Below are 7,813 nucleotides of genomic sequence, written 5' to 3'. Positions count from 1 at the left end.
AAAAATCATATGCAGTTTTAGGCAGACAATTGATTGGTAACAGAATTTTAAACAATTTGTCAGCAACAATAAACATTAAATTGCAATGTAATCAAATGCATATATAGATGTAAAGGTAAAAAATTAAACAAGTCTGGGGTCACTAATTTAACGGTCGAAAGGCACTAGAGATTGACTATTAATACCATGGGAAAGCTTCTTAATTTTCTCTGGTCAATTAAGTTGTTTAATTGCTGGTCGCTAAAGAAGCTTTAGGGATCCACTTGTATGTTTTCTTTGTTATATTAGGATGAGTCTTGTCAAAAGCTACATGCATTGCTTCTAGCATATTTAAGGGTACGAGTGGTGGCATTTCATCCCCCTTAGGTGTTACCCAGGTCGTCCCCCTATTTTCCCAAGTGTCTATGGTTGCTGCTAGGTGGACCCACTCCACATTGTCCGACTCAGTCATCCCAGGTAGTACATCCATATAAGGAGAATCTTCCCCAACATCAGTGTCCGCTTTACACGTATAACAATACTGCAATGGGGCCGAGTGAACTGTGGTGTCAGATCTATGATCAATTATAAACCTGTTTCCTAGAGGATGTGCTCGACCCGTCACAAGATCTACTCGAATAACAGAATCTTGGAACTGCAAGTAGACATGGTTTTTAGACTAGTCATGCACCATTTTTGCTTCCCTCATGAAAGGACGTCCTAAGATCATCTCAGATGCCATAGTGTGCTTGGAGAAATTCATAACAATGAAGGTAAATCTTATTTTATGTCCAAACACCTTGATCTTGAGATCTTCTAGCATCCCAATAGGTCTAACAATAGACCCATTGGCCATCTTCACTACTATGGTTGTGGTCGCAAGGTGAGGTCTTCCCATAGTTTCCCAGCAATCTTTAGTCACAATGCTAACCCCAGCGCCACCATCAAGGATTCCCTTCACAGTTAATCCCTTAGTAGTGATTGGTATAGTCGCATTGGATTCATCACCCTCAAAGTATTGTCCCAACTTGTTAACAGGTATTTCTATAACAAGGTTCTCATCTAGGTTGGGTTGTGGATCTAAGTGTTCCTCCTCTATTGGCATCTCCCCAACTCCATCCATCTGGGCAAATTGTGGTAGCCCAAACTTCAGTTCTCCATTGAGGAAGGCTCGAAGAGCTGAGACTAGCTCAGGGTCTTTATATAGTTTGGACATGATGGTGGTTCTAACTTCTGAAGACATGAAATCCATCAATTTGGCAATGTTTAACAGCACCTGTTGGCCTTGAGTCCCTTGACGTGGGGAAGATGGGATCTCCATTTCTTCAATAGGATCAGGTAGTCCCTGTGTAAACATTATTTCCATCAAGAAGTGAGTACGCCCACTTTCCCATGACTTTAAGTCACTTTCTTCTTGGATGACACTAGGTATGTCCAAGGGTCTATGGACTTGGTGAGGTTGTTGTTGCGTAGGGAACACGGTGTCTGTAATTTGGATCTTCCTAGGTGCTGGTTCCAGATCCCTTTGGGTATCTTCTACCAAACTACTTAATTGCTTGACTCGCTCAATCTCCTCTGTAGGGTTTGGATAAGTTCCTATCTTCTTTTTGGATCCTGGCCATTGTGGCTCATGAACATCTTCCTTGTTGGTTTCTATGTTAGTGGTCATTTTGGTCTCCATGCTTTCACCTGAATCAGAATCTTCTTCAGCGCCGTTCATATATACGAGGTCATCACCAGTCCCTATGTTGGTCTTTGAACTGGGGTCTGACTTAGCTGCTTTTTGCGATCTCTTTCTTCGTGTTTTCTTCTTTTTCTCAGATTGGGCAATTGATGCCGTGTCTCTTTCCTCAAGAATATACTTTTGCTTTTGGAGCATCGATCGTGTGAGTACATTTACTTGTACCACGGGTGTACTTGGTGATGGCTCCTCGGTAACTTCAATCAAGTTTAATGGCGTGATCTTCGGTGCATTTGGATTTTTTGGACATTGGGTAATCAAATGATCTATGCCACATCGATTACACATGAGTATCGGCATTGTGGACGTGCTTGCTTGATTGGTTTACATTAGTGTGGCGTTCTTTTGTAGCCTAATAGGACACTCGGATACACGATGTGGACCTCCACACTCATAGCATTGAAGAGGTGGTCTCTTAGCAGTGTAATTGATATTTTGGCCTCTTGCCGCTAGAGCAGCTACTTGATATACAGGTTTGACTTGTCCCCAATAGTCCTCCATGTAGTATTGTGGACTTTCTTCAAGCACATCCATCCCATAGGCGATATTAGGATCTATATCTTCCTCATAGCCTTCCAAACAAGAAATAGATGACTCACAATCCACTTGATTCACAGAAGTGATTCTCGGATGTGGTGGTTGCAGTCCTAGCACTGGAGGTGGTAAGGGTGTTGTTTGAACAACATTTTGGGCCCTAGGGACCATGTGTTGTTTGTTCAAGAGGTGGGGCCAGCATCAATGCAGGCACTCGAGGTGTGTCTGTCCATGCTAAGGTTGATCTATTGGCCATCGCACGCTTAAATACTATGCAATCCTTAGCTTGATGACCATACCTCCCACATGCATTGCAGTTCCCATTGAATTTTACTCTAAAAGTAGGGCATTCACTGGTACTATGCGGTCCATAGCATACTGAGCACCATTTCTGCTCCCTTCTTGGATACATATGATTGTTTTGCGGAGCATGATTGTCTCTAAGACTCTCTTGAATAGCCTCGGTGAGATCTGCTAAAGTCATCTCAGATAGCTTTGGCTCCTTAGCAATAGGCTTTAGGGTCATTGGCTGATGCCTTGATGCTTGCGAGCTAATAGATTTAGGCTCAACAGACACTCTTTCTCCTTGAATCATTAAATTATCCTCCAATTGGATCGCATTGGTGGTGACTGCTTCCCAAGTGGTGATACCTCTAATGACTAGACCATTGTAGATATCCTCATGTCGTAATCCCCTAATGAATCTATCAAGCAATTGGTTATTGTTGAAGCGCTCGTTTGGATTACAACGAGAATTCAAATGCTTCAAGCGACTTATAAAGTCTCTCACCGACTCTCCTTCCTCTCGTTGGGCTTTTTGAAGCTGAGAGGATACACCCCAAAGCACTCCCTCTCGTATGTATTCTTTTAAGAACAGTCTCCTAAGAGTAGGGTAAATCGTTTTTTCTTCCACCCTTAGGGTTCTATACCAATCCCTTGCCTTACCACTTAAGATTAGGCTTAAAGCATTGCTCTTATGTAGGTCATTATGTTCTCATAGAGAATCGCATATTTGTTCAAACACTTAGATATGCTTCCTCACATCCCCGTCTCCGCTAAATTTTTGTGTGAGCTTGGCTATTTGTACTGCCTTACTTCTAGGCTCTCTATCAGGTGTGTTACGCATATTAGCAATAGATCGACCAATAGCTTGAGAAAATGTTGCCAAGTCACCTAAGTGAGCAGGCATCGTGGGTGAAGGTGCTCCAGAGACTACATGTGGAGTAGGTATTGGCATTGGGCTTGGTGCATAGGAAGCCCTTGGGTTCCACGTTGGGTACGATGTTGTGCCATGTGGTGGTCCATAGTTCATATGAGTGGCCCTAGGCATAATAGACGTCGGATGTGACATGCTAATGCTAGCCGGTATAGTCCCATGGGAATAAGAACTTGTGTATTGTGGTTGTGGAGCATAGGTAGTTGAAATAATGGGAGGGGTAGGGACTACATGAGTGTGAGCCATAGGTGCATACGAATTGTACACACTTGTAGGTACTGTTGCAGGCATTGAGCTACCGTGTAACGGTGCTTTACTAACAAACGAGGTCCATGGTGTGTTTCTTGTCATGCCCATCATTGGGGTAGGCATCGCATTTGTGGTGTCATCCAGGGAAAGATGAGCTAGACTTGGAAAAGTAAAGCTATCACTTGTGGGCTCAGATTGCATTGAGACCCTTGGCGAAACAACATATGGGGGATCGATGGGACTCACTGGAGGAGTCTCCATTTGTGATAGAGTGGGTTGTTTCCCTTTGCCCGTGTCTAAAAATTGCATAGGACCCGTCGAAGGTATGTTTATTCCTCGATTTTGCCTCTCAGACTGGATAATCCTATGGATGACATTGCAGATCATGTGTTGTTGTTCCTCTAGACTAGTGGCACTAGATGTGGATTGTACAACTTCTAACCAACCCACATGGTATGTGTAGCCCATGTATAGGTCGGTCAAAGTCTTTGTGTGTAGGTCATATTCCCAATTTTCATTGAGAAATACCCCGTCCAAACTTGGTGTACTAGAGGGTTGCCGTGAGGTGGATGCAATGTTGCTTCCCGTGTTTTGACTTTTAGTCACCGCTACCTTAGAGGAGACTTTGGAAGGTGGTGGCTCGGTAGGGCCCTCATTAAATGAGGTAGGTAGAATGTCCACGTGGACACTCTGAGGGAGTGTGGGGTCTACAGGAGATGTGAATGGTGATTCTACTTCCCCACCCCCTTCGTTTACTTCACTAGCCGTAGGTTCAGAGCGCGTAGCTCTACTAAAAGTTTCCATCAAACGGCTAAAAACACTAGTTCCAGGTTGTTGGGCCCAGCTAGGCACGGTTTCATTTGTTCCCCCGGGGCTTTGTGTAAGATGCTCTTCCATAATATCGTAGTCAGAGGAAGAGTCGCTAGCCGCTATATTTGGGTCTTGGGTTGCACTACCTTGGGTCCCCGCCGAGGGAGTAGACCCTAGCGTGGAAGGATAGTGAGTACCCCCGTAATTTGAAGCACTAGCTAGTTGTTTGGACTCTAGCACACGACCAGAGCGTAGATACATGTGCTTTGGGTGGCCTACAAGTGTCGGCAAGTACCCTCAAAGGTTACTTGCTTTGTTTTGTGGGTGTTTTGCACCCCGTTTTCTACTTGATTTATTCTTGTTTTTGATGTTTTTTGAATGTTTTTTAATGTTTGATTTTTTTTTATTAAAGTGTGTGATAGCTCGAAATGAGTGTATCACTTAGAGGGTCACTGTGTGCTTTACAACACAATTTTCGGGCATTTGACGTTCCATTGGTCCTCAAAAAATCGATTTTTAGCTGCGTGTGAAGCTAAAATTCATTTTTCTAAAAGGCGACTGAGGCCTAGGCCTGCGTGAGCTCGGGCTTGGGTCTTGGAGATATTCCCGATCCCGGTCCTACCTTTAAATTTTTTTATTTTTTTAAATTTTATTATTATTATTTTTTAAGGATAAGGTCGCCACGGCCTGCGCGAGAGCACACACACACTCTATCTACCTACTTCTAACTAATACACCTACTCTTACACACTAACACACTCTATTAACTCTCACTAATCTACTTCCTACTTACTGTAAACAGAAAATTAACTACCTTAATACATAGAGAATAAACACAGAACCTTTGAAATCTCTATTAACAAAGAAAACTAACTACCTTAATATATAGAGAATAAACACAGAACCTTTGAAAACTCCATTAACAAAAAAAACACACAGTATAATACCAAATCCCTCTTCTCAACACACACACACACACACTCTTTCCTTACCTTTCCTACAATAGAAATTGCACCACGGAGAAGCATAGAGTGCTACTCAAGCTTCATGTATGGCATTCCCCGGCAACGGCGCCAAAAATGAGCGCGTATGTCGCACCTGTCAATGCAAGGAACTTGCTGATACACCGTGTGCGAGCCACAAATGGCTCCAAGCACACAACAAGCCTAAACTAGTAAGCTCAAAGAAGGCGATGGTGTGTCACTCACCGCTCTACGCTTGCTTCGTGGAGGATTCCTCGCCACGAAGAAGAAGGAGACGCCGCTACGCCGCGCTCAACCGCTTCACCGCCGTCGTGCCTTCGTAATGCTCGATCGCCCACACACTCCCTCTCTCTCCCTCTCTCCCTCTCTCTCTCTCTCACACACACAAAGAGATGAAGAAGAAGAAGAAGAAGAAGAAGATGGAGCAAGAGCACTCTTCTATTGCACAAATGAGAGAATGAGTGGATTTTAGGTTTAGTTGACTTTTATATGAGCTCGTCCCATTCAAACTTGGGTGCCCATGCTTAGCCAACTAATCCCTTGAATGTTCCAGTTAGAGTGCGCCTCTCATCGGCGATCACTCTTACCCTTTTCCTATTGGACCGACAAGCCCGGTACCTGACTCTACCAAATAAATAATACAATGTCCGCCGTAGGTTACAACGTCCGTCGTAGGTGATAGGGTGTCCGTGAGCCGTGAGGGTTAACAAAGTTACTCAACAACTTTGTGCTTATGGGATTTCCTTTCCTCTCCAAAAGGAGAGAGAGCTTAGGAGGCCTCTTGATGAGACCCCCAAAAGAAGACTCTCTCCCATACGAGAGTAGGAATCCAAAGAACAAGAAAGTAATGAATCGCTATGTTCCTTCAAAGATGTGGCTCTACGAAGATGACGGACTAAACAATCGTCAACTCCTCCCAAGAGGAAACGGTTAACCTATAGTCCTTCTCCTCCGAAGAGGAAACCGTTTCCTCCCAAGAGGAAACAGTTAACCTATAGTCCTTCTCCTCATCACTTCAAAAAGGGAAGAGAGGAAACAAAGGAAGAAAAGGACAATAAAGAGGTCACCCTCTTCTCCTTCTTCTTCACCTTCCTCCTCTTTCGACGAAAGCAATAGCTATTCTCCTAGAGAATACAAGAGGGGAGGATATCGCAAATATTATCTTGCATGGCGAAGGTCACAAAAGCTCAAGAAGTTCAAAGAGGGAGGAAAGAGTATCTCTTTTCTCACCTATGATGGCACCTTTGGTGCTACTGACAAAGTATTGACCTTCATCCAACAATGTGATGTGGCCTTTGGAGATGAGGGCTTCACGGTGTCCTCCAAGCTACGCCATGTAGCTATGCACTTCCAAAAATCGGCTCGTCAATGGTGGGCTAGACTTTGTGGCAACAATGAAGCTTCAAAGACATGGAAAACTCTATGAGCTTCCATCATGAAGCAATTCCTTGCAAATGATGAAAAGGACAAAGTGCTTACCATATGGTGAAGTTTAAAGATTCTCTCTCATGAGTCTATCCACAAATATGTGGACAAGTTTTGGGATTTACATCTCAAGGCTACTATCTTTTAAAAGATAGACTTTGTCGAGCAAAAGCAACAATTATGTGAGGGATTACCCAAAGAGATGACCGAGTATGTCAACTCTCAATGGCCTGGTTCTATCACCAAAGTAAAATCCACCACACCATGATTGCTTTGCGCTTCAATTTCCAACAAGGGGCTAGACGGAATGTCAAGCCCATGGAAAATAAAGACAAAAGTGATGCCAAGGGGAAAACCAATGCCCAAAATTTTTACCAAGGCTATTCCAACAACAATTGGGCCAAGGAGAAGGGAATTTACAAAGGTAAATATCAACTCTCTCCTAAAGAGCTAGAAGCTTTTTGTAAGGATCACAAATGTTTTAAGTGTGGGGAGCAAGGCCATGGTTATCATCCTTGCCCCTATAGAATTGCCCGCAATGAGACTCCTAGAGCCTCGATGTTTGAAGCTCCAAAAGAGGATGCTCATTGCCAAGGATTTCTCCTTTGCTATGCTTGGGAAAAGATGCAAGAGCATGATGCCTTTATGTTGTTTAGAGTTGACCACCAAGCTAGGCTTACAAGCCCACGAGATGGGAGATACATTAAAAGCCGATGGATCTATCAAGGGACAAGACATCTCAGTTACTCCCTTAATTGGAAAATTGAGGCTTCATGTCCAAAGCTATGTGGAAAAAAAGGATTTCTTCATCTTCCCTCTCAAACATGAGAATGTTATCATTGGGGCACGATGGTTTAACTGCATGGCTTCCAACAT

Source organism: Adiantum capillus-veneris, chromosome 27 (genome assembly GCF_014529385.1).
Source record: "Adiantum capillus-veneris isolate H3 chromosome 27, ASM1452938v2, whole genome shotgun sequence".
NCBI classification, from domain to species: Eukaryota; Viridiplantae; Streptophyta; class Polypodiopsida; order Polypodiales; family Pteridaceae; genus Adiantum; species Adiantum capillus-veneris.
The sequence above is the reverse complement of the archived record's forward strand: the minus strand, read 5'-3'. Positions refer to the sequence as shown.